This window comes from Cibotium barometz, chromosome 60, assembly GCF_041138505.1.
Source record: "Cibotium barometz isolate CiBa-2024 chromosome 60, ASM4113850v1, whole genome shotgun sequence".
In the NCBI taxonomy this organism is placed as follows: Eukaryota; Viridiplantae; Streptophyta; class Polypodiopsida; order Cyatheales; family Cibotiaceae; genus Cibotium; species Cibotium barometz.
Window position 1 is genome coordinate 20,492,244 of NC_141105.1, and position 12,656 is coordinate 20,504,899.

At 42.1% G+C, this 12,656-nt stretch overlaps 1 protein-coding gene across 1 annotated transcript in view; it reads left to right on the top strand.

Moving 5' to 3' along the window:
* The first annotated feature begins 2,801 nt into the window (after positions 1-2,801).
* LOC147605098 (uncharacterized) overlaps positions 2,802-12,656 on the top strand; it is a 53,914-nt gene continuing 44,059 nt past the window's right edge. Inside the window, exons 1-2 of the mRNA XM_086794449.1 lie at positions 2,802-2,896; positions 3,121-3,176. The gene's annotated coding sequence lies outside the window, so the exon portion shown is untranslated. The remainder of the gene's footprint in view (positions 2,897-3,120; positions 3,177-12,656) is intronic.

The following is a 12,656-nucleotide window of genomic DNA, read 5'->3' on the forward strand; positions in this document are numbered from 1 at the left end:
CATTAGAATTAAGCATAAATAGAAATTTATGTAATTCTTTACTATCATTCATCAATTAACTTCAATAGCATTCATAAAACCATTCCAATTAAGCTTCTCAAGCTTGAGAAAACATTGAGAAATTATAGAAAAGATCAAAATTCACCATTTACCTTACAAATTGCTTGATTCTTTGTTCACGGTAGAGGCCCCCAACCAATCAATTGGTTAAGTATGTTGATGGAGCCCCCAATGGGGATTGAAGAAAGAGGGAAGTTCCAATTTCTCCAATTTAGAGAGAATTTTAGAGAATAGTAAAAATTAGCATTATTTCAGTATAATTCTAGTATAGTAAAATTCTCCTATTTTTTTTCAAAGGACTCATGTTCTATTTATAGGAGAGGGAGGCTCTAACCAAGACCAACTGATTTCTAGAATTTTCTAGATTCAGTTTGGTTGAATTTGGACTAGATTTGGACCTAGTTTGGTTCCTTTTTGATTCGGTTTGGTTCCCTTTTGATTTGGTTTAGTTCAAGAGAGAGGAGAGATAAAAATATCACATTATTTTTGAGTTTAAAACTCATTCAAGCATGTGAAGTAGGTGCCTCATTGAAGGGACTCCCCTTCCTTACATATGTGTCAAAATGAAATCATTATACCCAAAATATCTCATATTTTTGATATTACTCATAGTTTCTTACTAATAAACCTTGTACATATTCAACTCTTCATCTTATGTGAGCATTGAAGGGACTCCCCTTCCTTACACATGTGTCAAAATGGAATCATTATACCCAAAATATCTCATATTTTTGATATTACTCATAGTTTCTTACTAATAAACCTTGTACATAGTCAACTCTTCATCTTATGTGAGCATTTACTCATTTTTGGATAATTTCTTTTACAAATTAGATTTATCTCCTCCCCACACATGGATTGATCTTATTGGCCCATAGGAACCTTAATTGGACCATAATCCAAAAATTTCTGAAAATCTAGACCCTTAGGCTAAGGTCCTTTATACCCATTTCCAATTAATTCCAATTGCACATTGGAAAGTTCTTTTTGAATTTTTGTTTCAGGGGAATTCATTTTAATATTATGAGAAATTTTTCTATCTAAAAATATTCAAAATCTGAATATTCTCTCTCTAGAATATTTTCTCTCTCTAAGTCAAAACAGGCAGAGACAAGATCTTTTATATTTCTGAAGAGGGAATTGATTACAGGGGAAGATGCTGGATATCTTGAGAGGCTGGGGAGGAATCTTACACCATGAAAAAGCATCACCAATATTCAATGAAAGTGTAGAGCACATAAAGGTGACATCCTCACTTGTGATGTATCATATGCCCTTTCCATTTTTTTTTTGACAATCCCACCTCACACTCACTCACATCTGAACAAAGTGAAATAGATAAAATGCTAAGTTGTAAAAAAGTGAGCTTGAAAACAAAATTGCAAATGGGTTATAAAGTAAAAGCATTGGTATGGTTTTGAAAGAAAGAACGAGTTGACATATTTTAGTATTTTAGACCCTTTCTTGTATACTTTTATTATTTATTGCATAGGATTGTGATGGGTCCAAGTTGATCTTAGCAAGGACTATGATTTGAAGCCTACAAAAGAGTGCAACCCCATATGTAGATACGTTTTAGACTACAAAAGAGTGCAACCCCATGTGTAGATACTTTTTATACTATGTATGGTTGCATGCATAAACATGACAACAAGAAAATCTATAATATTTGTAAGAGGATTCGATTGAAGGAAGTAAGTCTATATTCTTTGTAAGAGGATTAAGCTTGAAGGAAGTAAGAAACATTAAAAATTATAGTAGCATTTTAAGGCCTTTACATAATTTTCCCTATAACCTAAAGGCCATCGCTCCGTTGATTAGACAAACAAGACTTAACATGCTACTATTCACTATTCACGTGGAGCAAGTACTTTATACACTATTTTTTGAATGTGAGATGGTTTGGATAGAGTCTAGTCATTTGATGAGTGTGAAAGGCCTATACTAGCATCTTTCAAGGCGGCATTGCCACACTCTTTCCTCCTCGTTAGTACTTGTCCCCATTTTTTTCCACTTGTCCATGGGGACTTAGGTCACTGACACTGTACGTGTCACAAACATACTCAAGATAGAAAGTTATTTGTGTGGTAGGTTGCATGAGAGAGAAAATAAGCTTTAATATGTAAAAAGACACGCTAAGTAGGCAATCCAAAAAATCTTGCACTAGCTAGAAGGTAGTGTGGACTTGAAGCACATAAGATAAAAGAGAATGTAGAAACGACCAACCTTAGTATGTAAGAGCCTATTTAAAGATTTTTAATGCTTTTATGCTTCTCACCTTAATGCGTGAGGAGCCCTAAGAATGATGGATGATGATGGACACACTTTCAATTGCAAAATGTCCAAGTTAGATCTTTAAAGATTTCATAAAGACCCTTTGAAGTTAGAACTTTCATGACAATGCTTTTGTAATGTGTGTCAATTGTTTTTTTGTTTTCAAGGGAAAAAAATGATAGTCTTGAGTCTTGATGATTAGTCTAATTTTTTAGGGTAATAATTATTAACCTTTATTTGGATTCTCTGAATGTTATGATGAAGCCCAGTGGGGTGGGGCCATTGGGATTTATTGATGTGATTGTGATTCATAAAAAGCCCGGGGGAGTGTTTCTAGCGGTACTTGTTGCTTGCCAATAGAAAAAGGGTTCGTGTGTTCAAAACGTACCGAAAAAGTGAGGAGGTGCTGGGAGCGGCAGAAGCTGCCCTTCTGTTTTTCTCTTCGAGCCCTAGTGGAAAAACTGTCTTTGTAGAAATACAGTTCGAAAACCTAATGGAAGAGCTTCAAAACGCCATAGCCATGGGTACAGGAAAAGCAGCAGGCTGTGCGGCTCCGCTGCAAGTAAGTCTCCATTTCCCCGTGCGCACACACCAGAGCGAGAGAGAGAGAAAGAGAGCGAGAGAAAGAAAGAGAGGGGGGGGGAGGGGGAGGGGGGGAGAGAGTTTGAGGTTTTTTTATGCTTCTTTTAGTTAATTTTTTTTTGCGCTCATAATGACAGAAATCAGGGATTTTCTCGACATGCAACGGTCTAAAGAAGTAGATTTCTTTGCATTTTTCTCTATCAGGGCATATTTCCTGTGGTTTTTCCTTGGTCTTTGCCGTGTTGAGGCCAGGTACATTGGTACAGCACTACACACTCTCTTGTTGTCTCGAATTGTATGTGTGTAGGTCGTCTGTTCGGTTGCATTTGCATGGCCGCAAATTGACTGGTTTGCTTCTCAATGCTGTGGCATCAATAACGAAATGCAATTCTTAAGAGCACGTATAGTCAGTCTACAGTATCCTTTCGACAGTGAAGGATGTCTAGTTATTGTACCCTAGTTGAACATGCAGTGAAGATTTTCGGGAGTAGACCTGCCCCCATTGGTGGAGATGACTTGTGAAGTGCACCGCAGTCATCCTTTAACAGTCCTCTTTGAGCTTTTCTATTTATTGGAGTAAGGGAAGACATTGCTACTATATCAACTTTGCCTCATTTAGGGTGCTTCTGATACATGTGTATGGCTGTTTTCAAAGGTATATGACCGAGAGCATGTCCTGGCTCACATCAAGCATTGAACTTCCTTCCAATACTCTCTCAACTTCTAAACGTTGAACGTTCTAAACATCAGCTCTCCATATTAACCCTGATTTTCAGTCTCCCGTTAATGACCTGCTTGGCCCTTGTTGTTTTTGGAAGGTCACAGATGGCCTCTCCATTTCAACAATTCTTGCAAGGTTGAATACTTGTAAAGTCCATTTGGTTTCAAATGGTGGGCTTCACTTTGCAAGAATTTGTTGCTTTTGGAAGAGTGTCATCTTCCAGCAAGCCTTGTCATCGTAGCCCTTGATTACATGCTTGTGAATTACCCTCCTCTAGCAAAAGAGGAGAAGGGAAAAAGAAACACACACACAAAAGAAACTCATGGTTTCTGGATATGCATCTCCCACAATAACCTTAGGTGTCTCATGATGCTTGAATACACGTGCTAAGAAAATTCGAGCCATATACACTACTTGTATGGTTTTGTTGTAAGGAATAAAATGTGCTTGTTTGCTAAACTCGTCTACAATTGTCCATATTGCATTTTTCCAAAAGAATATTATGGGTAAATGTATGATGAATTCCATTGCGATACTTTCCCATGAATGTTTGAGGATAGTTGCAAGCTAAAGTAAAGCATGTATGTTATACTTTCCATGAATGTCCTAGGATAGTTCTAGGCACACAATCATAAACACAGTTTTCTATTCTATTTGGATTCTTGCCTAAAAGAAATATCTCTCAAGCGTATATGTGGTGACCAAAATACTCCTATGTCGTGCATATGGAGGTGCATGACTTTCTATTGAAGATTTTTCATAATGCATGGTTGGTTTTGCATCATGTCATATCCTCCTCTTACCTTGTGAGAGAAGTTTGCTGTTCCATCTTGTATGGTAGATGGAGATGGCAGTTCCATGTGCATGCAAAATCTTCATCCAAGTAATAAGAATCTTGCATGTCAACAAAAATCACAGCTACATCTGGACTCCTAGGCAATCCATCGTCTTCTACATTCTTCTTCCTTGGGGTATGTAAAATTTGAAATTCAAAACATTCATAGAAAATTTAGCCATCTCATATGTTTCTCAGATATCTTTTTTGTGTAAGAAAGTATTGAAGGCTTTGATGATCGGTTTAACAAAAAATTTAGCTCTTAAGAGATTGTCTTGAGATACTGAAGAGAGCTCTAAAGCTAGCATTTGGCACTGGTAATTAATGGCATGCCCTTCTCGATTCACAATAGTCCCTATCTCCATACTCGTAACATTCAACTTGAAATAGTTGCTCTTGAAAGGCATGAGACTCTATTGTTGTCCACTTGAAGGTAGTTTTCTTCTTTGTAAGATTATGGAGTGGTGAAGCCACATATTTAAATGGAAGACTTTTGTGTGTAGAAGCACAAGCCAAGAAAGCTTATGACTTTATATATTGATTTTAGCTTGAGGCATTGCTCAATGGATTTAGTTTTGGTAGGATTTATTCATATGCATCCTTTGATATAATGTGATTGGGATAATGTACTTTTGAAAAGAAAAACTCGCTCTTCTTGCCATGAATGAAGAGTTGATGTTTTTGAAGCTCTTGAAATAATATGGCCAAGTGAGCGTAGTTCTTTCTTTTCATCTTGGAATATACGAAAATGACATTAGAGGTACTTGTGAATATCGGATGGCTTCTAAAAATGCGATCCATCATCTTGGTAAAAGTGGTGGGAGCATTTGCGAAGCCAAATGGTACTATCATATATACTCATGTAATCTAAAAGCGGTGCGTTTTGGTCTCCTGCACAAGGACCCATGGGTGTGTGCATTTCCATTGGGGATGATAGTTTTATGAACAACTTGTGGTACCATGTGAATTTAATGATACTTACTCTTCAATTCAATATGGGTGAAAATTAAAGAGTCATAAAGTTTATCAAGAATATCATCAATTTTTAGAATTGAGAAGTGATTCTTGATGGTAATCTTGTTTAAGATGTTGTACGTTCTTTTTTGGTGTCAAAAGTATTGGCAAGCCATAGAGTGAAGATGAAGATCATTGATTTGCATTGTTCTAGCACTCACTCGGTATGGGGGTTTGTTTCAAGAACTTCTTGGAATCACATCTATACAATGATCCTCTGGCCTTTGAAGTGGTAACTAGGAGCAAAACAATTGTAATATGCATCTAGGAAAATCAATCTATTTGTACTTAATGCATTAATTTGCACATTATCATATTTAATATTCTCACGTGAAAATACCAAGTATGAACAAACCGACTTTTTTTATTGCTCTATTGACTTGTACATGAGTTGTAAATGGATTTCTCTCAAGTGTGGTGGAAGCAGTCTTGGAGACTTATGATCTTCTGGAGTTCATCACTCGACCGGTTCTCCGGCCCAACTCGGACACCACACAGGAGGAGGATATGAGGGATGCCCTTACGCACGAAGCTGTCTATGGGATTGGATTAATGCCCGTGCTTGGTCATTCATTCTTTTCAACTCTCAACCCTCAGTCATCGCTCACATAAAATGGGATACCCATGGACATGAGGCTCTTCGACATCTACGTCCGAAAGACACCCATGAAGAGAGTTTCTCTGGAGCTTCAAATGTTGAAGCTTTCACCCATTGATTCTACTTCCATGTGGGATTACATCAACAAATTGGAGTCATTGCGATCTGAGATTTTTGGGTGCGGGAAGGAGATTTCCACCGAGGATATGGCCATCCGGCTACTTCCCCGAAATATGAGAGTTTCTATTCTTCACTTCTTACCTTAGGACAGACATAAATCATTACTTGGGATGAGTTGGTGCCTATGGTCCTTGATCAGGAGAGCAGATTCAGGGATTCTTCTTCAAAGAAAGATAACCAGGCTTTTGTTGGATAGAGAGGGGGGCAGCCTAACGAAGGCAAAGGTGGGGCACCTCCTTCTAAGGACTCTAAAGACTCCAAGGACTCCAAGGATTCAAAGCCGAAGGGGTCTTCAACTTCTAATTCTTCTGGCAACTTGAAGGTTTGTGATTATTGCTCCAAACAAGGACACTTATGGTGGCAATGCCGGAGTCGCGTGCGGGATTTGGAGGGGAAGTCAACGGACAAAGGGGCCAGCTCATCCGCCAAAGTTGTGGAGTCAACTTTCGTCACCTTGATTGATCTTGAGGCCGAGACTCCCCCTCCAGTGGTGAGCATGCTCTTCCTTCTTGTTCCCACTCTCCTCAATGGATTTTGGATAGCAATGCCACACAGCGGACGACTTATCGCAAGGATTGGCTTGATGAATTTAAGCAACGCCACAACTGTAACACGCGGAAGCTCTGGGTAGTCTTCTTTCAGCCCTAAACACTCTTGGAAACCTTCTGATGCAAAAACGCACCATCTGATGCAAAAACGCAGGTAGAGAGAGAGTAGAGAGAGAGAGTGAGAAGTGCTGGAAATTCAGTATATACTATGGTACAAAAAGGGTACATATCTGTAGCCCTTGCTGCCTTCCTAAAAAGGTGGTAAAACGCCCAAGATTCTGCCCTAGACTAGGACTCCTAATGACTCAAACCCCTAGTGGGCTGAATGAGTAAAACATAGAGCAAGGGGGGCTATTTATAGCCCTTGGACTACATGGGGAACTGGCCGACTGCTGGTCGGCCAGTTACTAGTTCATTAAAATCCATTTAATGCAGCCGACTGGATCTCATCCATGTTCTTGATGCGCCTGCTGCTGTCCACTCTGCTGACGTCAGCCGACAGCTATTCTGGCAACCAGCATCCTCTTTCTTGTAGCCGACAGCCCTTTGATCCATGATTTGCTCCAAGTCCTGCTCCATGTCCATCTTCTACTGGTTCATGGTCTTTATCTGTTTGCCTCTTCTGGATGTAGCCCTGAGAATGTCCATGGCATCTGCGATGCACATGACATCCCCCTCTGCTAAACTTGATGACGGGAATCCAACCTGCTCTCGGATGACTGTCATCATCCCAATCCTATCCCGAAGTCCCTCTGTCATCATCCATCCCTGGCAAACCTTTTTCTCTGAAAATCCGGTCTGTTCTCCAAACCACTCTGTCTCTGATGAAGATCTATGCATCTGGTCTTCCTCTAGTCCACAATCCATTCCTGCCCTGACTTTGAACACCGTCTTGGTCTTCATTCCTGGAACTGAGTCTGGCACTCTCACATCACCCTTGGAGGATCAACCTCCCTTGGGACCGTTACCTGAGAACCTATCTGGCTCACGGAACTGCCATCCCCATCTGGCACTCTGGAACACCACCAACAAACCTCCTGGGAGTTCTTCCCGATCTGTGTTCTTGCCTTGGGCTTCGAATCCGTGTACTTTCCCGTACCTTGGACCTGTACACCATCATCTGGGACTGAATCAGTGTTTAGCTTGGCTGAGCCTGATGCTCTGATACCAATGTAACACGCGGAAGCTTTGGGTAGTCTTCTTTCAGCCCTAAACACTCTTGGAAACCTTCTGATGCAAAAACGCACCATCTGATGCAAAAACGCAGGTAGAGAGAGAGTAGAGAGAGAGAGTGAGAAGTGCTGGAAATTCAGTATATACTATGGTACAAAAAGGGTACATATCTGCAGCCCTTGGCTGCCTTCCTGAAAAGGTGGTAAAACACCCAAGATTCTGCCCTAGACTAGGACTCCTAATGACTCAAACCCCTAGTGGGCTGAATGACTAAAACATAGAGCAAGGGGGGCTATTTATAGCCCTTGGACTACATGGGGAACTGGCCGACTGCTGGTCGGCCAGTTACTAGTTCATTAAAATCCATTTAATGCAGCCGATTGGATCTCATCCATGTTCTTGATGCGCCTGCTGCTGCCCACTCTGCTGACGTCAGCCGACAGCTATTCTGGCAACCAGCATCCTCTTTCTTGTAGCCGACAGCCCTCTGATCCATGATTTGCTCAAGTCCTGCTCCATGTCCATCTTCTACTGGTTCATGGTCTTTATCTGTTTGCCTCTTCTGGATGTAGCCCTGAGAATGTCCATGGCATCTGTGATGCACATGACAACAACAGAGTTGCTAGGAGATAACTCTACTATATGTGCTAGATTTAGGATCTCATCTCCTTTCTGTGCATGAGATTTGCAAATTGGGCACTAAGGTGGAATTTATGGAGAACTCAGTGATCATTTGGGACCCTCTCACTGACAAGATACTTTGGCAAGGCATCGAGAACAATGGCATCTACAAACTCACGGCTCTTTACTCTCACACAGGTATCCCGCATAGGCGATCTTTGGCATGCTAGATTTGGACATCTTCATTTGGAGGCCTTGCAGAAGGCTTTTTGGGAACAGTTGGTGGATGGATTACCAGATGTTGACACACATGTGGGCCCTTGTCACTCCTATCTCAAAGGGAACCAACACCGGGAGGCCTTTCCAAAGAAGGCTACACGGCGACCTCTGGAGTTGGTTCATGCGGATTTGTGCAGCCCGATGCACACTTCGTCTCTTGGTTCTGCTAGTTATGTTTTTCTCTTGGTTGATGATTTTAGCCGGTATACCTGGGTCTATTTTCTCAAATCCAAAGATGAAACTTTCGATAGATTCCAAACATGGAGAACCTTGGTGGAGAAACAGTTGGGACACTCTGTCTTGACATTATGAGCAGACAAAGGCGGCGAGTTTACTTCTCGTCAATTTAGCCAGTATTGTTACATGCGGAAGCTCTGAGGTGCTTCTTTCAGCCCTAAACACCATCTAGAACATGCTGATGCAAAAAACGCAAACAGAAGGGGGGGGGGAGAGAGAGAGAGAGAGAGAGAGAGAGAGAGCTGGAAATTCATTATTTCATGTGGTACAAAAAGGTACATAATCCCTTGCAACCATGGGCTGCCTTTTGGAAAAGGTAGAACACCCTAATCCTAGTCCTATGGCTAGGCCCAACTCAAATGGAGTGGAATGAACAAAACGATGAGCAATCGGTGTCTTTTTTATAGGCCTTTGGACAACTAGAGATCTGGCTGACTGTTGGTCGGCCAGCCGCCTGGACATTAACATCAATAATGAAGAACCTGACCTGTTTGATGCAGCTGACATAGCCTTATCTTGTATTCCACGCAGCCGACAGGTCCACATGTCCATTCCAGTCCATCCCTTGCCATATCTTGCACATCAATGCTCCAAAATTTTGGTTCCATCTGGTTCTTAATCCTTCTTTATCTGGCTGCACTCTAGGATTAGTCCTGAGATTAGCATGTACATGTGCATGCACATGACAAGTATTGTGAGCTACATGGCATTCAACGGGAGTTTGCCAACTCAGAGAACGGCGTGGTGGAGCGGAAGAACCGAACGATGATTGAGATGGCTTGAACTATGTTGGAACATCGGAGTCTTCCTCAAAAGCTTTGGGCGGAGGCAGTTGCTACTGCTGTTTATATTCTTAATCGGTCCCCTATTGCTGCTGTTCCAGGATAGACCCCCTTTTAGGCCTACCTCGGTAGAAAACGCACAATTTCTCAATTTTGGGTTTTTGGATCAGATGCATTTGTTCATGTACCTAATGGTGACAAGGGGAAGCTGGACGCTAAGTCCAAGCATCATATTTTGGTTGGTTACAACTCAGAATCCAAAGGTTATCGCTTCTACAATCATGCAACCTTGAAGATCATCGTTAGCAGAGATGTGGTGGTTGACGAGACTTCATCTTCCATTGCAAAGGAGGCTTCTTCATCTTCAAGGGCTGATTCAATTCAACCTCTCCTTGGTTCCTCATTGGACCCTCCTGTTCCTCTTCCTTGACTTGACCCGGCGTGTCCTCCAACACTTAGGCGAAGGAATCATTTGACATTGATTAGGAGGAGGAGATTTTGGTGGATGCTCTACAATAGGCTTCATCTCAAGAGAAGGGTTTGACTTTTGAGATTGATCTCTTATTCCCAATTGGTTGTACAAGACATTGCAGGACTCAGGGGTAACATAGTTGCTTTCACCTTTAGCAGGGGGTCCCCATCAATTGGAGCGGTTGCGTACCACGACATTGTCTCAGGAGAACCTGTACGTGAATTATGCAATGATGTCATGCATCCAGAGGGACTCGGAACCTACTCATATTGGGGAGGCACTTTCCCAACCGCCATGGAAGCGGGCCATGGACTCTATTGAGCGGAATCAGACTTGGGAGCTGGTTCCTAGACCGGGTTCCTAGACCGGCAAAGCGGAAGGTGATTGATGTCAAGTGGGTCTATAAGACCAAGTACAAATCGGATGGGACTTTGGATAAACACAAGGCCAAGCTTATGACCAAAGGCTATTCTTAGAAAGTTGGCGTGGATTTTGATGATACCTTTGCACCGATTGCTCGGATGGCGACCATACGGATTGTTCTTGCTCTTGTTGTACACTCTCATGGGCCCATCTTTTAGATGGATGTCAAGTCGGCATTCCTCAATAGGGAGCTAAAGGAGGAAGTTTATGTCGAACAGCCCCTCGGGATTTCAGGTTCCTAATCTTTCATCTTGGTGAGATGAAAGCAAATAAAGAAGGAAAGGCGGAAACCGAAAGATTCATAAGCTGCTTTTCCAAAGCCAAAATCCATCCTGGAGACTTAATCTCGTAGAGATCTGCAAGGGCCTTCCAAACTTCATGTGCGGATCTACTATACGCACATGGGAGAGTACAGAATCGGGACAATTCAACATGAGAAAGGAGAAAACATAACAATCATTTGCCTCCCAAGCATCAACCTGTGACAAGCCACTCCCAAAGATCCACTCCACGCAAGAACGACTTCACCTTCACCTTCCACAAGGTATAGTTGGAACCATCCACCTTGGCAGACTCAGAGAACATATGAAGCACAGTCGAAGCGGCCATCACTGTACTCGGGCTCAAATCTTAGCAACTAGCCGCACCAGACCCCCTCTGCAAGTGATGTGTGTCCACTTGAGAAGAAAACACAGCCAAGAAGGGGCTGCTGTCCTGAAGAAACCGGCCAACCAGCTTCCATAGGACTCAGAGTGCAAAATGCTGATGAAGATATACCTGTTGCTTGCAAAGATGAAGTGGCAGGAAGAGGAAATCCGACCAGCAGCAGAAAATCTGAGAAAACGCAGCAAGGAGAGGCTGAAAAACAGGGCTGTAGATGAGGCCAAAAAAAAAACCGCACAAGCCTAGAGTGCTGATACCATGATAGAGTGGGCACAGAGTGGAAGCAAAGGGAGCACTAGAATGTGCTGAACTGAGAGAGAGAGAGAGAGAGAGACAGAGAGAGAGAGAGAGAGAGAGAGAGAGAGAGATGAAGCCAAAGGGCCGAATATACTGCAATGAATACAATCCCGAGCAAGGGACCTTGTAGGCTCATAAGTGAAAGATACAAAAGGGGGCAGGTGTGTCAACACATGAACCACACAACAACACTAATGAACATATGAATGGGAGAGGCGGGCCCACCTATATATAGGTATGGGGCTGGCCGACTGGTTTTCAAGGACCCGACCTCGGAAAAATGCCAAGAAAATAGGGGAAAAATAGGGTGGCCGGTCCACAATCAAGGGCAATAAAAAGGGAACAAATATGGGCAGCATACAGGGATGAAATGCTAACAGGAAGGATGATAGAGTGTCCACCCTGTCTCATCAGTTTAGCACGAGGGGGGGTCACGTGCACGCCCATGCAATGGCTAATCTTTAGCATGAATAGCATAATCCTTGATCAACATCAACATCAACATCTCATTCATTCAGTCATTCATCATTCATCAAGAAGTCTAGAAGTTAGTAGAAGTATGTAGAAGGCAAGGTCACCCCTATGGGATAGACCAACAACCTTTGAATATGTGAAGTCATTCAATCACCTTTTTGTACCATATAAATACAAGAAAACTTTGACACCAACTCTCTCTCTCTCTTCGCTCTCCTTTGTCTGAATCATGTTTATTTAGCATCTTGTTCTTAATCAGGCTTAGGGCTATGGATCAGTACAGTACAGCAGGACTTCCGTGCATGCAACAAGTGTACAATTGAGTAGTCCTGACAGCTATTCTTCCTATTCTCGTTGAGTAGTCCTAACACTGATTCTTCCAAGGAGAGCGTGGGGAAGAGCTTTGCAATCTATCATCTCTAT